Source organism: Microcaecilia unicolor, unplaced genomic scaffold (assembly GCF_901765095.1).
Source record: "Microcaecilia unicolor unplaced genomic scaffold, aMicUni1.1, whole genome shotgun sequence".
Taxonomy (NCBI): domain Eukaryota; kingdom Metazoa; phylum Chordata; class Amphibia; order Gymnophiona; family Siphonopidae; genus Microcaecilia; species Microcaecilia unicolor.
In genome coordinates this window covers 65190-87082 of record NW_021963356.1, presented here as the reverse complement: position 1 = coordinate 87082, position 21893 = coordinate 65190, and the positions used below count along the sequence as shown (strand labels likewise).

Here is a 21893-nt window from a genome sequence, read left to right as displayed (position 1 = left end):
CAAGACAGACAAATAGGACAAGGGCTTAACTTCTAGGGCAATGGCATAGAACATCCCGAACTAGAAGTTGAGGACTGCACCCTGACACAGCCAAAGGTGAAACGTGGCCCGTATTGGCAGCAGGTCCATCAGAAAATTAAGATAAGTGGTGTTGAGCTCATATATATTTTTATTTTATTTATTTTTGTTACATTTGTACCCTGCGCTTTCCCACTCATGGCAGGCTCAATGCAGCTTACATGGGGCAATGGAGGGTTAAGTGACTTGCCCAGAGTCACAAGGAGCTGCCTGTGCCTGAAGTGGGAATTGAACTCAGTTCCTCAGGACCAAAGTCCACCACCCTAACCACTAGGCCACTCCTCCTTTAATATAATGTAAGAGAAAGACATTTTGTTTAAAGTTTTGATTGTATTATGAAGAGGTTAGAAATGTTCATTAATAAACAGTAACCAATGAGGAGGCAGGCAAATTGCAGACTGAGTGGCCCATGTGAAAAAAGTTGCCACTAAGGTCTAGAAGACTGTTACATGGTATGGTGTTGTGATAACTTGAGTTTTTGTGCTGTGTGATATATGGTATATTATGGAATACACTCCTGCTACTTCTTTTCAGACTCCAGAGTGGTAGGGCTGTTTAGTCCCTCCCTTCCAGGCCAAATGCAGTCTCTCTTCTTCTTTTGATCCTGCTTCTGGTTCCTCCAGCTCCACAGTTACAGTAAGCACATTTTCAAAGCACTTAGACTTACGAAGTTCCATAGCTTACTATGGAACTTTGTAAGTCTAAGTGCTTTGAAAATATGCCGTAGCATAGTAGATGTCGGCAGATAAAGACCTGTTTGGTCCATCCAGTCTGCCCTACAAGGTGGCCAGATTTGAATCTGGCACTCTGTGCAGGTTCCACTTCATGATTAAACACTAGCATCATAAACAGGGCAGTCAGCAACTGGTCGTGCAAATCTCATATGGGCCATTTATGGGACCCAGGCCATAGAAGTTTGCCCAGCATTGGTCTTAACTTGTCAACTTCTGGTACTACCATCAAAGCTCACTCCAGCTATGAAGTCATTTAAGTTCTGTTTTAATTTAATTCCATCCTTTTTCTGTTCAGGGTTCCTCTGTGTTTAATCCCACACAGTGACGATCCTAGGTCGGCTGCCACCCGGGGCGGATTGCCAATGCGCACCCCCCCCCCCGGGTGCAGCACGACACCCCCTCCCTGGTGCAATGAGACCCCCCCCCCCCGGGTGCATCAACCCCCCCCCCCCAGGTGCATTCTTAGCTGCTGGGAGCAGCCGTGCGGCTCTCGGCTCCGCTGGCTCCCTGCCCCCTCTGCCCCGGAACAGGAAGTAACCTGTTCCGGGGCAGAGGAAGCAGGGAACCAGCGGAGCCGACAGGCGCGCAGCTGCTCTCTGCACCCCTCCAGCGGCGTGCACCCGGGGAGGACCGCCCCCACCGCCCCACCCTTGGTACGCCGCTGATCCCACACATTCTTGAATTCCATTACCATTTGTATCTTCACAGTTTCCCTTGACAGGGCATTCCAGGCATCCACAACCCTTTCTGTGAAAAAGTATTTCCTGATTTTGCTCCTAAGTCTCCCACCCTGCAACCTCAACTCATGACCTCTAGTTCTACCCACTTCCCCATCTCTGAAAAACAGGTTCCACTTCTATTTTTATCTATAAATAAGCCCTGAACAGGATAATAAGAGAATTAGGATGTTTCTTTTGCTATGGGAAATGGTTAGAAACAGGGTATTATGACCAGTAAGCTGTCTTGGGCACTTCCCTGTTCTCCCATGCTGATAGCCAAGATAAGTAGTGGCTTTAATGCGAAAGCCTGTGTGGGAAGAAAAACCTGAAAAGGATCCCATAAGGGGAACAGGCTAAAAGCAGCACAGGGAAGTGTAAGCTTGTCTTAAAGCCCTAGGAATGGGGGGGGGGGGGGATCTGGTCTGGAATCTTATATACAGGAATCTTATACAAGGGAGATGTGACAACCATCTCTGCAGGGGAAAGCCTAGAGCAGGGAAGCCTGGGTAAGCAGTAGGGCAGGCATATTCCAGAACCTTCCTACCTAGCATCTAAAAGTCAGTCAACAAGGAGGGGAGGGAGAGTGGAAGGAACTGCCTATTGCACAGAATTCATAGGGCGGACATGGTGTGTGGAAATGCTGTGCAAGGAACCTTTGGGAAGGAATACCTTATAAAGGGCATGTATGATTTGGCAAGGCTGGACATTTAAACAGAGGTATTGAATGCTTGTTTTTGTTATTTTTTTGTTTTTTTAAAGAAGAATGTTAAAAGCTGAGAAATGGAAAATCAGCTCATTTTGTTCCTTTTGGTGTTTTCTTTTAACTAACAGCCGGGGGGGGGGGGGGGGGGGGGTGGAGGATGGTACTGAAAGAGTTAAAAGAGAGTTGGTACTATCCAGGGTGTAGGAGCTGTTAGGCTGAAAATTCCATGTCCTTGTTTAAGGGAGCCAGCTTGGTTTTGTTTTAAAGAAAAAAAACCTTTATTAATTTTTGGACCCATGATTACTGGAGCCTAGGGGAAGCCAGGAAAGTAATTTGCATATGATAATGACTCTAACAAGGGTAACCTTTGTATCCTGTTCTTTTTTTTTTGTGTGAGAGAAAGTTAAAAAGTGCTGGAAATTGAGGACATCAGTATAAAGCCCCAAGAAGTGATAGCTTCCAAAGGAAGAGATGGGATGTTTTGGTAATTCAGTTACAAACAAAACAGAAACAATAAAGGAATGGGTAACCAACAAAGACCTTGGACTTGTTTTCTCACTGAAACATGGATCCACGACAAGAAAGACCCTATAGCCCTAGAAGTATGCCCACCAGGATATAAAATCCTACACTGGACAAGAAATGAGAAAAGAGGTGGGGGAATCGCCTTAATCTTCGTCACAGTTGAAGCTTCTGCGGAATCCATAACACCACACCTGGAAATTGCCTCATTCAAAATCAAGGACCAAACTCTACATAACCAAGTGAGCTGCATCCTATTCTACAGACCCCCAGGAAATTGGAAAGTGGCTCAAACAAACTTCATGGACTTCATCTCAAATACATGCGTAGCTAACCCCAATACCCTGCTAATAGGAGATATCAGCCTACATTTAGATGACCAGAGAACAAATAGCTCCAAATAATGTGACAAATTCCTTCAACTGTGGGACTTCCAGCAACCACCTATGACTTCAACCCACAGTAGAGGTCATGCCATCAACTTACTAGTATACAGATTCTCACATGACAATGATCTTACCTTACAGAACCCCATATGGACAGAAGTTCCCTGGTCTGATCAAGTTAAACAAGACCCTATACTGGAAAGAACACAAATTCCACCCTACACAAGCACAGGCAGCATATAAATCATGTGGAAAAATCAATGCAATCAAATTTTGGATGGCTATATATGAAGATCAATGGTTGCTACCGACTAACACTGAATGATTCCTACTAGAATGGGACAAAAGATGCAAGCACATACTGGACACAATAGCCCCTCTAAAAACAAAAACAAAACAGAGGCACAAAGCAGTACCATGGTATGATGGAGAATTAAAAACAGCTAAAACCCACTGAAGAAAACTAGAACAAGCATGGACAAAAAATAAAAATGATACAAACAAAAAATGCATGAAGGAAAGCACGTAAAAGTTACAAAACAAAAATTAGACAGGCCAAAATAAAATACTACAAATAACGTGTAGGCTCGGATTACAAAGACACAAAGAAACTATATAAATTTATAAATAAACGAATAAAAAACAAACCAGCAACATCAGCGAACGAAGAGCCCCCGTCAGCAAATGAACTTGCCAGATTTTCTGAAGAAAAGATCCTCAGCATTAGGAAAAGCCTAACACAAGACGACACAAATCTCAAAGCCCTCACAGATGAATTTGATCACCCCCAAGAAGAAGATCCCCAGCGGACAGGGCATGGACAGACTTCACACAACCCACATCTGAGATGGTAGCACAAGTGCTAAGAAAATTCTCCTTTGCCCACTGCGTGTTAGATACCTGTTCTGAACACTTACTAAACAAGGCACTGGACTGGTTTATAGACCAACTCACCTCCCATCTGAATTACAAGTTCCAGGAAGGCCAGTTCCTAAGGGAGAAATGTAACATACTACTCACACCTATCCCGAAGGACACCAAAAAACCCATCATGGATACCTCAAACTACAGACCAGTGGCATCCACCCCGTTAATGACAAAAATAATGGAAGGGCCAGTGGCCCATCAACTAACCGATTACATGGACAAACACTCTATACTACACGATTCGCAGTCAGGCTTCAGCACACAACACAACACCGAAACAGTACTAATTACATAACTGGCTAACCTTAAAAAGGAAACTACAAATGGAAAAACCACATCCTCAAAAGGAGTATTTGATAAAATCAGTATTGGAAGGAAAGTCCATAGGCAGTCAGTGACTGAACAAAAAAATCCCGGGTGGTCCAGTGGACCCCATCTCGAGTTCCCCCCCCCCCCCACACACACAACTGAACCTCCATGGTGGTCTAGCTGCCCTCCCCATACCTTGGAGGCGGGAGGGCAGGCACAAAGCCTACTCCCTCCTACCTCTGGGCCTGCCCTTCTCAAAATTGTGGCACCCAGCTCCTGCTCAGTGCATCCTGGGATGCACTGGGAGGGGCTAAGCACTATATAAGAGAAAAATCCTTATATGGTGCTTAGCTCCTCCCAGTGCATTCCAGGATGCACTGGGCAAGGGCTGGGCTCTGCCATTTTGAGATAGGCGGACCTAGGGAGGGAGTAGGTGTTGCTCCTGCCCTCCTGTCTCCAATACTTAAAAGGTATGTGGAGAGGAGGGGGATCACAGCTCTTCTGGGAATGAACCAGGAATGCTTGGACTCTTTTACTGATCAATGCTCAAAACTAACAGCCTGCATATAATTTGCATGCTGTTAGTGTTGAGCATTGGTTGGTAATTCCGACTCGTTAATGAACTGGTGCTTCTCCGGCACTGTTCCTTACAGCACCAGAGTTCTGTTTATCAAGCACTCAGTTCCTCAAGTAGGGTGTGGCAGCACTGTAGCTGCCAGTATTAATATCAGTTCCTGCTCACCAATTAGCAATACACATAGAGAAGAATGACATTAAGTTAAAGACCCGCTTGGGAAAGGCCAGATTGGTGAACACAATAAACTGCTAAATGTTAGTGAAGAAAGGTCATCCAAAATATACTGAATGGAAAAAAAAAACAATAAGTTCTCCTGTATTATCTATATATATAAAACTCACCCTCAACGTTCTATTGTCTGACGTCACTGAAGCCAAGGTTCGTAAGTTCGAAGCTCTGAAGCCACGAAAATCACAGTCACAGACGTTGAGGGCGGAGCAATTCACTCACATCGACGGTGGCCAGGGCGGCGCAATGGGCCACCCACTGACGACGAAAGTGCGTTGGGTGGGGGGGCCAGAGTCACACATCGACGGCGGCCACAGCGGCGCAATGCTGTCACTAACAACGAAGGTGCGTTGGGTGGGGGGGGGCCAGAGGAAAGCCTTGCTAGCGCCCGTTTCATTGGCTCCAGAAACGGGCCTTTTTTTACTGGTATAAAATAAAGCAAAGTACTGGATGAGAAAGTAAATAATACAGTGGACATGGAATTACATTTCAGCCTTGAAGATGTAAAATTAAGAAAAGACACTAGACTACTCTTGCCTTTTTAATACTAGATAAAGCTCACTGCTAATAACTTATTTGCCTGGATTTAAGAATAAATGTATTTCATGGTGGCAGCATGAGCCACATTTGATTTGATACTCAATATTTTCTGTGTGTATGTAAGAGTGGGATCTTGAATCTGAAAAATAAAAGCTGGGGTGACTCATTTGAAGAACAACCAAAGCTTTCAGGAAAAATAAGGAAGGATGCAAGAATATATACATGTACCTCATTCATGAGAGTGGCTTGGTTGAAAATGACTTAGCAAACTACATTTTTTTTTATCTGCTACAGTGTGTTATTGCCAACAGAAGAGAATAATTCCTAATATGGTGCTCTTTGCTGCCCACTCTTTCTCCAGCTTTGATCATCTTCCATATTATTGCCCAATTAATAAGACTGGGTCATACTGTAACTTCAATGCTGTATCAGTGCAGTTTTGTTGTTGTTTTAAATACAGTGCTAGTTAAACGTTGGTTGCCAACTCTTTCTCCATAAATCACACTGAAAGGCTATTATATGTGTAATATACTCTACACTAGATGCTCAAAACATGTGCTGTTGAACTGAATGCAACAGCAGTCTGCATTCACTCTCAGTTAAGTTATCCTGAGCACTTTAAAAGGTGACATAGAGATCTCTGGTGAGGCCTCATTTGGAGTACTACGTGCAGTTCTGGAGACCACACCTATGGAAAGATATAAACAGGATGGAGTCGGTCCAGAGGGCGGCTACGAAATTAGTAAGCGGTCTTGAATGCAAAAATTATAGGGACAGGCTAATGAACCTCAACATGTATACGCTGGAAGAGAGGAGGGAGAGAGGAGACATGATAGAAACGTTTAAATATCTCAAGGGCATTTATGTACAGGAAGAGAGCCTTTTTCAAATGAAGGAGAGCTCTGGAATGAGGGTGCATATGACAAAGTTAAGAGGGAATAGGCTTAGGAGTAACCTAAGGAAGTATTATTTCACAGAAAGGGTGGTGGAGGTGTGGAATGGCCTCCCGGTGGAGGAGTTTAGGACTGTTCCAGAATTTAAAAAGGCATGGGATAAGCATGTGGGATTGCTTAGGAACAGGAAGTATTAGGGATTACAGAGGATGGGCAGACTGGATGGGTCATGTGGCCTTTGTCTGCCGTCATGTTTCTAAGTTTCTATGTGGTATCCGTGTTAGTCCACTTTTAAAGGTAATCAATGGAAATAAAACAAAATAAAATAAAACAGAGAAAAGAAAATAAGGTGATATCTTTTTTTATTGGATTAACTTAATACATTTTTTGATTAACTTTCGAAGGTAACCCTTCTTCATCAGATCAGATCTGATCTGATGAAAAAGGGTTACCTTCGAAAGCTAATAAAAAAAATGTATTGGTAGTCCAATAAAAAAGGTGATGTAGTAAGCATTGTGAGACCTCCATGAACTAGAGAAAGGTTTCCTAACCCAGTCCCAGGACACACTCAACCAGTCGGGTTTTTAGGATATCCGCAATGACTATGCATGAGATAAATTTGCTTACAATGGAGGCAGTGAATATATATTGATTGAGGATATCATGAAAACGAGACTGAACTGGTGTGTCCCAAGGACTGAGTTGAAAACCTTCGAATTAGAGCCAGATACTTTCAGTGGCACATCCACTCTCCAGATTGGGCAGTCTTCCATTTTGACCACCTTGAAACTCAAAGTAAAGTGACCTTTGGTACCTATTGCTGCCTGACACTAGAATGCTCATGCTCACTCACCACACCCTTGAAAAAGATGAACTATTAAGATGGAGTTTCTATTCATTTATACCTGTTATACTGTATTTTAGTAGGGTTATTCACTAATCCACATTAACACACATTATTTATGTGGGCCTCATTATTTCCACTAGGACCTTTACATTAAATAACATATCTTCACCTGAAAGCAAAAGTGTTGGATGGGCAATTTGTGTATGAAATGAGAAACATATTTCAGTATGTTGATATAAGATCTTCTGGTATGCCAAACTGTTGTAACTTCTGAAAGGCCACATCTGAAGTAAAAGCCAGTGAAGCAAATTTAGAAGAAGCACATTTAAACTTCACTTCTCATTTTCTCTGTGTCACATCAAGCGCACATATAACACTCTTGTTTTCAGTCAATGATATATTCAGCTGTATTGTTACCATAGGTTAAATGACTAGCCCTTAGGAGGGTAATTTTGTGTAACCCTTTATTCAGGGACACCGTATTGTGTCCAAAGGGTAGGCGCAAGCAATATTTGGTTTCTCCAGACCTCTTTTGCTTCCCTTTCCCCTCTCCTCCATTACTCAGTAGCATACACACTTGATTCCAAGGGCGGTTTCTTCAATGGAGGAGATGTCCCTTCTAACTCAAGGGGCCTAATATTCAGCGCTATTTAACCATAAGAATATAAGAATAGCCACACTGGATCAGACCTCTAGCGTACTTAGGGTGGAGCATTGGGGACGTTCCGCCCCAGATGCCGGCAGCAGAGGGTATGCAAAGCAAGCGTGCAGATGTTGGCTCTGCTGATCCCTTGTTCCTTCTGATGTCAACTTCCTGTTCTGGGGCAGGGGACTATCAGAACCAACAGATGCGTGCCTGCTTCGTGACCCCCCTGTTTGGAGGTCGGGGTGTGCTCTGCCTGGGAGGGGTGTGTGTGCGTACGTGCACTGCCTGGGGGATGTGCTCTGCCCCGCCCCACCCCAGGTGGTATATAAGGTATGTACGCCACTGGGTCAGACCAATGGTCCATCAAGCCCAGTATCCTGCTTCCAGCAGTGGCCAACCCAGGTCACAAGTACCTGGCAGAAACCCAATTAGTAGCAACATTCCATGGTACCAATCCCAGGGCTAAGCGCTAATCTTCAGTGCAAGATAACCGGTTATCTCCACTGAATAATTAACACTTGGCAGCTAGCTGCTAACTGGCTAAACTCAAATATTCAGTGCTAAACCAGCTAAGTTGAGCAGTTAAGACAGGCCTGCTATTTAAGCGGCCTATGTTTAACCACTGTTAACTTAACCGGCTAGCGTTGAATATTCTCTTAGTTGGTTAAGTTGCCACAGCCAAAATTGAACCGGATATTCAGTTGCCAGATATGGCCTGGCATTGAATATCCAGGGTCAGCGTTGGTGGTGACAGCTAATCGCACTGCCTGCCTCCGGCTGAATATTGGGGGAAGGTGTCTAATCTTAAACTTGCTGGTAATATGTAGTCTTTTTGGGGTGTTCCAATTAAACTTTACTCCAGACTTGTGCAAAACAGAAAAATTGTTTTAAGGTAGTCTTTTCTTCATAACTGCATGGCATTGATTAAACACTGTCTCTTTATCTAAGTAACATGCTTCTTCTGTGTGATCTTTTACTTTCTACAGGCCTTTGGGATTTAGGGTAAGTTTAGTCTCTTGAAATGAGTCTTCTCCCTCTAAACTTGGATCATCTTCAGCTCACAGACTGAATATGCAGGAGGTAGATTTGCATATAAAAGATTTCCAGTGTATGCAGGTTTTTCTCATGCATAATCATTGTGTTATTGTGAAAATCTGATTGGCTAGGTGTGCTTCCATGAGAGGGCTGAGAAGCCTGATATAGATCATGCCAAGGAAAAATTTTTTGCTTCATTTTTAAACTTTTGGGCCATTTTTCAGTTTATTTCAAACATTTTCACACACATAAAATGGTTCTATGCGCAGAAGCAGTCTTTGTGCACATTAACTTAGCAGGCATTAATTTGATTTTGCACACTTAATACTAACTGACAGTGTACTAATGAATGCATATGCCTAATATAGGTGAATAAATGACTATTAGCAAAAAGCTTGCAGCTGCCTATCCACATGTTTACCTACAAAAGCAGAATTAAAATAATCAAGGACGTCTTAATGCTAAGTCAGAAACTATGGTGGAAATAATATAGCCCGACATTTCAGGCTCAGAATGATAGCACTTCATGAGGTGCGCCTTCTCATTTAGATTATTGTGTTCATTTACAAGCAATGGAAATGGTTAAATCACATAGAGCTGTTTCCTGTCTGATACTTGGCGGGACCACAGTGTGACAGCTGCAAGGCTTACATCCTCTTCAAACTGACATTTTACACAAACACAGAGCATCAGCGTGCCTTTCTTGTTCTATTCTATCAGACCCACATGAATCTTTATTGCTCAATAATAATTAAAGAGACATAAGGGACTATGAATAAACTTCAGTGTATAAGTTAAAACACTTGTATTGTAGACTAGAATTAGTGACCAATGCTGGAAGTCATTACTGTGCATATTAAAATGGTCCAGAACAACATCAGCGTAAGAATGCAAAAAACATTTGGGTGCCCCGCACATACAAATGAAGGCATGTCCTATGGAAATAAGGGGGCCCTTTTACTAAGCCATGTAAGCGTCTACGCGCCCAACGCGCACCACAATGGAGTTACCGCACAGCTACCGCAAGGCTCTTGCGGTAATTTCATTTTTGGCGCGCGTCTGAAAAATAATTATTTTCTGCCGAGTGTATTGGACGCGCGCCATGTGGCATTTGGTGCGCGTAGGTCATTACCGCCCGGTTACGGCGTGAGACTTTATCGCTAGGTCAATGGCTGGCCATAAGGTCTCAGACCCATAATGGACATGCGGCAATTTTCATTTTCCCGCAAGTCCATTTTCGGCAAAAAGTTTTAAAAAGGCATTTTTTGTAGGTGCGCTGAAAAATGATTCTGTGTGCACCCAAAACCTGCGTCTACATTACCGCAGGCCATTTTTCAGCACGCCTTTGTAAAAGGACCCCAAGGTGTTATTCATTCACCAAAATTGTGATACTTGCATTTTGTAGCTATCAATTTGGTATACTGCCATTTGCAGCAATATCATGGAAGTATTATACAATAAAAAATCATGAGAAACAAAGAAAGATAAGGCACAATGAACACAAAAGATAGGGAAAAGCTGCAATTGAAAATTCAGACAGAAATGAAACAGTCTGGGAAGGAAGGCCAGCCATCCATACCTGCCCACCACCCAATACATTATGTGGAGGGGCATTTTCGAAAGAGACGTCCAAGTTGCGATTTGGATATCCTTCCAAAATGTCCAAATCTAGGGGCGGGGAAACCCGTATTTTCAAAAAAAGATGGACATCCATCTTTCGTTTTGCAAATACCGTCAAAGACGTCCAAATCCTTAAATTTGGACATCCCTAGATATGGACATTTCTGACATTCAGCGATTATCAAAACCAAAGACGTCCGTGTCAAAAACGTCCAAATGCAAGCCATTTGGATGTGGAAGGAGCCAGCATTTGTAGTACACTGGTCCCCCTGACATGCCAGGATAGCAATCAGGCACCCTAGGGGGCATTGCAGTGGACTTCATAAATTGCTCCCAGGAACATAGCTCCCTCACCTTGTGTGCTGAGCCCCCCAAAACCCACTACCCACAACTGTACACCACTACCATAGCCCTTACGGGTGAAGAGGGGCACCTAGATGTGGGTACAGTGGGTTTGTTCATCATATCCAGTGGTAAAGTGTAAGTAGATTTATTAAGTAGAGAAAAATTGGTAAAATGTAAATATGTCTTTCTAGCAGATTTTCCCATCTTAGTCTTATTCTTAGTGCTACATTATACTTCACAAGAGCTATATACAAAGTCAGGGTTTTTGTCCTAATATCAGAGCTCCACAGTTGCTCCTCTTGCTTTTTATGAGGATATCTTGAAAAAATATTTTCATCGCAGTTCCTTTTGTCAAATCCCATAATTGATGAACAGAGACAGTCAAAGAGTTTTTCATGTGAGAAACCAGTAACTACACTTGGCCTAATGTCACCTACTAATCTATTAAAACTACTGTGTGCCTATTTTACGGCCTGAGCCCTTACCGCCACCCACTGACCTAGCAGTAAGGGCTTATGTGCTACCCACATGGTAACCATGCAGCACATTCCAATGCAGGTGCACTGCCAGGAACACTCCCGTGGTAGAAAATTTTAAAATTATTTTCTACTGCGGGATTTAGCACACATCAAAACTGGAATAACAGCCGGGCGTACCCACTATCCTGGCAGTAGTGCCAAATGGGTACTCGCTACCCGCGCATTAGCCCTCCCGCGTCTTTGTAAAAGGGCCCCATAATGTAACCTCCACTGGCATTGTAATAGCAATACAATACCAATATAACAATTACAACTGCTATCTAGGAACGTCTCAATTTCACTAAAAGCTATTTAACTTAATTATCAGATTAAGAAATCTTTTCCCCAGTTGGTTATCCTAAAATAACCAAGCTTTCAACAACAAAAGGCCAGTAGATTATTTGCTTAATGTGGATATTTATATTAAGTCATATGTATGATGATTTTAGTTTATTATACTTTGCTATGACATAGCTAATAATACATTTAAAAAATAAATCATAACCTTCAAAAAATAGGGTTGTCTGTAAAGAAGAACTGTTACCAGAGGACCGTACGTATCAAACATTTAAACATTTTTATTCAATTAAAAACATTTAAAAACTCATACAGAGGGGTCCTTTTACAGCGCCATGGTAAAAAGTGGCCTGCGGTAGTGTGGGCGTATCTTTTAGGTGTGCACTGGGCCATTTTTTACCGCAACTGGGTAAAAGGCAATTTTAAATGGGCCTGCGCTAATATTCAAGTTTATTAAAACGTTTCTACCCGGCCCATAGGGAATACCATCTGGGCGGTTTACAATCTAGCACTAAAGATGGTTGGATGTCTCCTTATATGGCTAGAAAAATTTGTACCATTATATTTTAGAAGCCTACAGGCTAGTGCTTTGTAGGGATAGATTAGAATTTTATGCTTAAGTTCTACTATTCTGCTCTGATTTTTTGCATTAGAGGCCTGATTAGTGGAGTTTATTTAGGGACCTAATTTTTTGTATGTTATAAATAATGTATAATTTATTTATTTGTTACATTTGTATCCCACATTTTCCTACCTATTTGCAGGCTCAATGTGGCTTACATAGTACCGTAAAGGTGTTCGCCTATTCCGGTATGAACAAATATGGTAATGTTGTGGTAGAATAAGGTTCCTGTGTACAGACACATTAGGGAATCGTAGAGAGGAAGAGTTATTATATGTCCATTACGAGCTTTGGTTTCGTTGTGTTGCAGGGTACAGGCATTTAAGTTGGGTCGGTAGGGTATGCCTTTTTGAACAGGTTAGTTTTTAATGATTTCCGGAAGTTTAGGTGATCATAAGTTGTTTTCACGGCTTTTGGTAATGCGTTCCATAGTTGTGTGCTTATGTAGGAAAAGCTGGATGCATAGGTTGATTTGTATTTGAGTCCTTTGCAGCTTGGGTAGTGGAGATTTAGGTTTGTTCATGCTGATCCTGTTGTGTTTCTGGTTGGTAGGTCTATGAGGTCTGTCATGCATCCCGGGGCTTTGCCGTAGATAATTTTATGAACCAGGGTGCAGATTTTGAAAGCAATACATTCTTTGATTGGGAGCCAGTGCAGTTTTTCTCGGAGGGGTTTGGTGCTTTCGAATCGCGTTTTTCCAAATATAAGCCTGGCTGACATGTTTAGAGTGAATTTGCCTACCCAATATCAAAAATCTGTGTGTAACAACACATCAGTCTCAGATTCTTAGTTGTCATATCACAAAACAATACATTCAAATTCTAGTGTGACTTCATTAACAGCAACACAAAATCCCTCCACTATCAGATACTGTGAAGCAACACAAAACCTGTAAATATGCTATATAGCAAACAGAATCGATGGACCAGTTACAGGGATTTCAAGAACCTGACTTTTAAGATTGCTGGTCTCCCCAGCTTGCAGGCACTGATGGTTGTAAAGGAAACACAGGTTTGCCGTGTACACCAAATTTTTTGTGACACACCTCCCACCTCTTGGAGACACACCAGTATCCCCCGACACACTGGTTGAGAACCACTGCCTTAACACAGGTAACTTTGCCCCTTCGTAAAATGTGGTGCCTATAGTACTGTCCCAATTTTTCTGTACTGGATGGTTGAATTTTCTAGCAATAAAGAGGATGTTGTGAGACTAAAATATGTTGACCAACTCTATTACTTCTAAATTTTATTATAAAAGAAACTTGGAGAGAATCTTTTCATTCTCTGCCAGAAAAGATGAAAAGGACAGATGAGTATATAGAATTTTGATGTTTGCTGAAAATATTTTTGTTGTATAAGTACCTAATAGAATGGTAAGAAAATGTCAGATTTGTAACCTGTCGGCTGTAAAACTGGGTTTATGGGAACTGGGGGAGGAGAACATTAACAAGGGACATCTGTTTTTTAAATGCTTGTTATGACTTATATGCTAATTTTAATGAATTTTTGGCTTTTGTAATCCACTCTGAACTATTTTTGGAATAAAGTACAATAGACATGGAAATTAAATTATATTTTAAAAAATCTACTAAACTGTTTTGTGGTTGTATTCAGGCAGTACTTGAAGAAGGATCCAGAAAATGTTAGGATGGAGCCTGAAAACAGTAGCGTCCAAAAAGCGAAAAGAAGCCTGCTTCCTATTGTACTCAGTCTGTGCGAGAGAGAGGAAAGGCCTAAAACCCCATGTAAAAACAATTTATTCAGGACTGCCAATCATAGGGGCCTCTCAGCAGCTTTTTTCAAAATACAGGTGTAGCCCGGGTCTTGGCCCCTGGTTCGGGCTAGCTCCGATCCCAACCCAGGTTGCAGGGAAAACGTACTTTTCTATCTTAACATTCTATTCTTCCTCCACTCAGCTCACCACACATCCAGTCTCCAGTTTCGACCAAGCGAGTGTGGGAGTGGGTCAATGGTCTGGAATGGAGATCCAGGGTGTTGAGAGTTGCTAGTGAGTACATTAAGGGTCGTTTCTCTCAGTCCAAGCACTCACTGCCATTGTAAGGACCACATGGCACTGCAGAAATTTATTGAAAATGCAATTTCAACTTTACTGTAACTTTGGTAACCAGTTTGACAATGAATCAATTTTCAGATATTTACAGTTCCATAGCATCCTCTGGTGGGATGAAATGATCCACTTCACTTCCCTTTTACTTTAGATTCATGCTGTACATATTTTCAGAACCAGCTCTCCATTACCCATCCCTTTGTGGTAGAATAAATCCCAGGCTGTGACCCCTACTCCTTTTCTCCACATGATAATGTGCACGAACAGTCCCTTGTCGACTGTCCTCTCCACCAGCAGCGTACCTCTCCAGGGCTACACTCCGGCCACCTGAGCAGGCTCTCTTGTGTCCCAATCCCACTTCCAGGCTGGACTCTCCTTTGTTCACCTGAACTTTAACTCCTCTTTCCAGTTGCCACTTATGGGGCAGCAAATACTCCTGTGCTTAGCCTATATTTGTTTGCTTCATTCCAGGACTCCCCAGTACTCCCAAGGATCCCGGCGGGGGTATAGGCAACCAAAGACCTGCAGGTTGACCAAAGACCTCATGTACCACTTCACAAACTCCACCCCTGCTGTCACCCTCCACAGGGATACCACTATCTCTCTGCATTTTATTCCAATAACCCTCCCATGGGCTGGGCTCTCTCCCACTCAGGGACATCCTACCTTCCAACCACTGGCAGGGACCTCCCTCTCCCCAGGGCCTCTGTACAGGTCTATCACACATAAACTTAGTAATATCCATTCCATGGGGTATTACATAGCCTACAATTATTATTGGTCTATGACAGCAAATACATTTTTGTCCCATATCATCCCAGCCTCAGCCTGGGGGCTGAATCAACCCAATGAAATAAAACTGGACTGCTTGTGTGTAGTGATACAAATTTATCAACCCCTCAAAAAACAAAAATCAGGAATGACTAACGTTATGTTATTTTATGGTTGTAAGGTCATCACTCAACAGTTCATCATCACATCACTTCATCACCACCATACTTCATCAAGCGACAGTTGCCTTCATCAATCGAGAGTTCAGCACTGACAGCTCATCACTATTTTACTCCATCACCATGTCACTTCATCAATGCAGACATTTCATCACACGACACTTCATCGTGTATTCAAACTAAATGTATTCATATTATATGTGCAGAAAACATCCATGACTATAATTTTGTGCTTAAATATAAGCCTTGCTAAAACCTTTTTTGAGGCACAATCAGGTGCAGAAGAAAAGCATTCTTGCCACCTAAATCTGCTACTTCATCATGCGACACTTCACTACTGTGAATAATTTTTAAATACAAAATGAAGAGACTAGTTTTCTATGTTCAACACAATCTTGCATTAGTCAATTAATAGTCAAAAATTATCCTATATAATAATTTCCCACTCCAATGTTCTGAAGCTGACTCCCCGTGGCACTGAAGGGTTCGTAGGGTCCGTGCAGTTCGTGCTGCCTGTAACCATCTGTCTCACAGTCCCGCCCTCGCGTCATAATATTATGACGTCGAGGGCTGAATACTGAGAGGGAAGGGGACGCAGCATAGTTGCCAGGCAGAGTTTCAGGGTCCCTCCCTCCGTCCGAGTTTCAGGCTCCCTCCTTCCCTCCCAGTTCCAGGGTCCCTCCCAGTTCTAGGGCCCCCCCTCCCAACCTCCTCCCTCCCTCCCAGTTCCAGGGTCGTCGTCCCTCCCTTCCTCCCTCCCTCCCTTCCAGTTCCAGGCCCCCTCCCTCTGATGGTTAAAACACATCTTCACTTACCAAGTTGGGGTTACGGTGGCGGGCAGCAGCAGTAAAACGCGTGCAGGCTCGGCCCTTCTCTCTCTCTCTCTCTCTCAGCTGTGGTCCCGCCCTCATTTCCTGTTTCTGCAAGGGAGGGAGGGCCCCTGAAACTCAGAGGGAGGGAGGGAGGGAGGTGGGGGGAACCTGGAACTCGGAGGGAGGGAGAGGATGACCATGGAACTTGGAGGGAGGGAGGGAGGGAGGGAATGACCCTTGAACTCAGAGGGAGGGAACGACCCTGGAACTTGGAGGGAGGGAGGGGACGACCCTGGAACTCGGAGGAAGGGAGGGAGGGGATGACCCTGGAACTCGGAGGGAGGGGGGGCGACCCTGGAACTTGGAGGAAGGGGGTGACCCTAGAACTTGGAGGGAGGCAGGCAACCCTGGAACTTGGAGGGAGGGAGGGGGCAACAACCCTGGAACTTGGAGGGAGGGAGGGGGGGTGACCCTAGAACTTAGAGGGAGGGGGCGATGACCCTGGAACTGGGAGGGAGGGAGGGGGGATGACCCTGGAACTGGGAGGGAGAGAGGCAGGCGACCCTGGAACTGGGAGGGAGGGGGACGACCCTGGAACTCGAAGGGAGGGAGGGGGGACCATGGAACTCGGAGGGAGGGAGGGGAGGTGCCCCTGGCACACACTCTCAATCTCACACACACACTCTCTCTCTCTCTCACAGACACACTCGCACTCAGTCTTACTCACTCTCTGTCACACATACACACTCGCACATTCACTCTCTCTCTCTCTCACACAGTCACTCTCACACACACTCTCTCAAACATACACACTCCGAGGAAAACCTTGCTAGTGCCCATTTCATTTCTTTCAGAAATGGGCCTTTTTTACTAGTATAAATATAACTTCAAGCGGGAGGTTTCATCCAGTCTGCGCTGTAGACAATTTAAAATGAACTTTAAATCAGATCCAGAGATTTATGCTTTAGACCTGAATAAAGGCACTGTTCTGATCTCCTGAAGATGCTTTCAGCGAAATACTGTACTGTGTAGTGATTGGGATATTATGTTCAACATCTCTGAGATTTTTCACAGCCAATATTGAGTATTATTTAAGTGAACTTTGACCGGATGTTTTCTGCTTGAAAGGATTCGAAATGTGACTGAGTGCGAACACGGGGCAATAATATAGCAAGTTACAGCAGTGACATTGGGATTTACAAATGACTCCAAGCTATACATATGATAACCTTGCAAGGATTGCTGTTTGCTGTTTTTAATTCTTGAAGACTTTTTGGTGTTTGCTAACTACTGATATTTGATTGATTGAATGATCAGATTATACATCAATGGACCCATTAGTGGAATCTTCAAGATTGACAAAAATTATTTTTGGACACCACGTTGACGCAGAGGTCCACTCATCAATTTAGGGGATTTGTTTTAGGGATTTCACATATGGAGGAGGCACTTCCAACACATGCAAGACTCTGGTTATTGATTCTCAAGAGTTCTGGTTGTTGCTTCATCAGCCATGTACTTTAGCTGAAAATAAATTTAGCCCCTGAACCAGATAAGTAGATTTCACTTTATCATCTTATAATATTGAAATTAAAATTGGTGTAATGATTGAATGAGGGGTTAACAGCCTCAATAGCATTTTATAGCTATATCAGCTGTGACCACCGGTGATCACTGAGCACTTTTCACACATTTATATTTATATATATATTTTTGACTATTAATTGAATAATGCAAGATTGTGTTGATCATAGAAAACTAGTCTCTTCATTTTGTATTTAAGAATTATTCACAGGAAGAGATAATTAGATTTATATTCCTCATCTATAATTAATACTTCACTACTGTGGACATTTCATCACATAACACTTCATCAGATATTCAAGCTAAATGCATTCAAATTATATGCGTGAAAAACTTGCAGTAAATGGGAGGGAGTGTGCCGGTAATCATGGCTTCTATGTGTGAATGTCCAAAGGAAACCAGAAGTGCCAGCACACACTGGCGCCTGTTCTTTTGTGCATAAATATGAGGCTCGCTAAAATTTCTTCCACATAAAATTTTCATGAGGCTCATATTTAGCCACAGAACAGTGTTCTTGCCACCTAAATCTAGAAGCCTTCTTACAGAGTTACCCTCTAAGGCAGTAATTTTGTAAACGTTTTTCACACTTAAACCCTGTTTATGCATATAAAAGGCCTCAAAAAATTACTACAAGGGTTACATGAATAAAACTGACAAGAAGTAACATTTGCGTCATGTGATGAAGTGTCTCGTTGATAAACTACTGAACGATGAAGTGTCACGTGGTGAATTGTCACCACAGGAGGTGGTGGGGAAAAAGTGATGGAACTCAAAATGGCATGGAACAAACACAGAGAATCCCTATAAGGCAAGAGGATGGAATAAAAGTATAGGGTATTTTGACTCAATAGATAGATGATTCACACAGCTAGAGTATAGAGGTGGGGTACAACCCTAAAAACAAAATGGATGGTAACCTGCACAGATTTGCAGTACAAACCTTGCCACTTTTCTGGGCAGGCTAGATGGACCTTGCTGGTCTTTATCTGCTGTCATTTACTTTGTTCAGGGCCGTGAGAGACTGAGTTGGGAAAGGGGCAGGGCTGCCGCTGCCGGTCCACCCCAGGACCGCCGCTGCTGCCACCCCCCTCAGACCGCTGTGTAGTCACACCACAAAAATTGGAAGGGGGCACATTTTGCCCCACCTCCCTGCCCACCCCCCCCACGCCGCCGCAACTCCACATACCTTGGCTGGAGGAGGTCCCCAAGTCCCGCCAGCAGAAGTCTTCCTCCAGTGCTGTTCTCCGCCACGTTGCCTGCCCTGCGGCTGATTTTCCCCTCAGCCAAAGGGCAGGCAATGCGACAGAGAACAGCGCTGGAGGAAGGCTTCTGCTGGCGGGGCTTGGGCCCCCCCACCAACCAAACCAGAGGCAACGAAGCCCTGTGTCTGCTCCTCTCTAGCCTCTTTCCTGCTCCTGTTGGGATGCGATTACCCGGGTCCCGTCAGGAGCAGGAGAGAGACAGACCCTGGCATCGGATCCCTCTTGGAGGCTGGGCCCAGGGGAATCGATCCCTCCCACCTCTCAGTGGCCCTGACTTTGTTACACAGAGCAGTGGAGGAGTAGGCCTACTGGTGAGAACAGCAAGCTAAGAACAGCGAAACTAGAGTTCAAAATCCTGCTGATGCTCCTTGTGACCTTGGACAAGCAATTTTATCTTCTATTGCCTTAGACACAGCCTTAGAGTCTCATTTACAAATGTGTGCTAAACAACTAATTTGCGTTAATGCAATATAATGCAAGCTCCTTCATTCTGAATGGGGACTATTTACTAACTATGGGGGCCTTTTACAAAGCTGCACTACTGTGTTTAACTCACAGTAAAAATCAGCTGGTGGTAAACGCTGAGACACCCAAAGGAATATAATGGGCATCTCAGCGTTTACCACCAGCTGATTTTTACCACAAGCTAAAAACGCTACATGGCTTAGTAAAAGGCCCCTATGTGCTGAATTAGATATAACACATGTTACTGTGCATTAATGCATGTTAACTGGCTAATGCACTTTAGTAAATGAGACCCTTAGATGGTAAGCCCTCTGGGGACAGAGAAGGACCTTACCTTGAACCACCAATGAAAAGGCACTGGCTAACTGTAAATAAATCAATGTTGCTGCATATAATCCCAGTGTCAAGCTGATTCAGAAGTGAATTCTACACTTACTTCCAGGACAGTCCACTGCTCCACCACAATTGCATCATACCCCCGAGAAGTCTTGTTGTCTTCAGAAAACTCTTCAAAAATGAAAACTCCGTCTGTAGAGCCCTGGGAAGAATCTAACAAAAACAATGGACTGTTATAACCAGTGCAGCCAGTATTATTGCATGTCTTGTTTGTATAATAAGTCCGATACATTAATGAAATCTCTTTGAGGAAACAGTTCTAGCCAGAATTTCACTTTAACACTGTCTACTCAACATGCCCCAAAATGTGCATTTTTTAATACGTAAATCTATATTACACAAGGTAAACCCAGATATTGAAAAGATTTATGCTCCTAACTTTGAGAGTTATGCTCCTAAATTGGCTTCTTTCAAAATTTACTAGGGCTGGGTGCTTAAGTGTGTACTCAAAATTTCACTAAACTCCTGAATTTAGGAGCATACAGAGTGGGTGACAACAGGAGTGGATTTAGGGTGGGGAAAAAATTAGGAGTTTAGGACTGATTTTCAGCACTAGGCTCATAAATCTAAGCAAATAAATAGCGGGCCTAAATTTATAAGCATAACTTTTAAGCTCCTAAATTAAGCTTGGCTGAAAATAGGGCACAAATTTAGGAGCCCTAATTTAAGAGCCCATTTTTTCTGAATATTGGGTCCATAGTTTTAAAATCTTTCTTGTGTGTCTGGATATTTTTTGTTGCTCTTTTTTTGGTTTGTTCCTTTCTTTGTCCATTTCACTTCTCTTGTCATTCTTTTCTATCTCCTTTATCCATTTTCCCCATCTTCTTCTCTCATACCGCACTTTCTCTCACTCCAGCCATTTTCCCTCCTAAATGTGTCTTTTCTCTTGCTGCCTTCCTTCCCAGATTCATTCTTCTTGTTTGATCCCTCCTGTAGTTTTTCCTCCAGTCTCTCATTCTCTCTCCCAATTCAACACCCTGCATTTCTTCTTATGCAGACTAACCACCTAATCCTCTCATTCCTCTAATTCCGCAATCACTCCTGCATCCCCCTGCCCTCTCTCACCTTCACCTTCCCCATTCATTCCTTCTCTGCCCCAATCTCTGATCCTCATCTCAGGTCCTCTCCTCCTGCTCCTTCCCTCTCTTTCTCATCACCTTTGCTCTTTCATGTCTCTCTCATTCCCCCATACTCTTTTGTTCTTCCTCTCCCTCTCCATCCTCATTCTATTCTCCTTCCACTCTATCCTCTCTCTCCCTTTCATGCCTATCTATCCTCTTTTTCCTTCACATACTCTGTCTCTCTCTCATTTTACCCTATCAGCCAGTGGCGTAGTAAGGTGGGGCCACAGAAGCCTGGGCCCCCCAAATTTCCTCTGGGTCCCTGATTGGCTGGTGGGGATCCCCAACCCCCACCAGCTGAAGACTTTGTCCAGTGCTGGTCTGTGGCGGTGCCACCGCATTGCCTGCCCTGCTCTCTCTTCCCCTCATGTTGGGCACGCTCCCTTTAGTGAAATTGAGCATGCTCAGTTTCACTAAAAGGAGCATGCCAGATGTGAGGAGAAGAGAGAGCAGGACAGGCAATGCGGTGGCGCTGGAGATCAGTGCTAGACAAAGTTTTCGGCTGGTGGGGGTTGGGGATCCCTGCCAGCTAAGCTATTTCTGGCAGCGGTAGGGGGGGGCGTTGCAGTGGCAGAAGTGGGGGCGGCAACGGAATGGTGACCAAAATGTGCCCCCCCACCTTGGGCTCTGACCCCCTCCCACCTCAAGATCTGGCTACACCCCTGCTATGAGCTACCACACCTTCAG

General features: G+C 43.6%; 1 pseudogene; it reads right to left on the bottom strand.

The window, feature by feature from the left end:
* Positions 1–21893, bottom strand: part of LOC115459245 — an 83822-nt pseudogene that overhangs the window by 22990 nt on the left and 38939 nt on the right.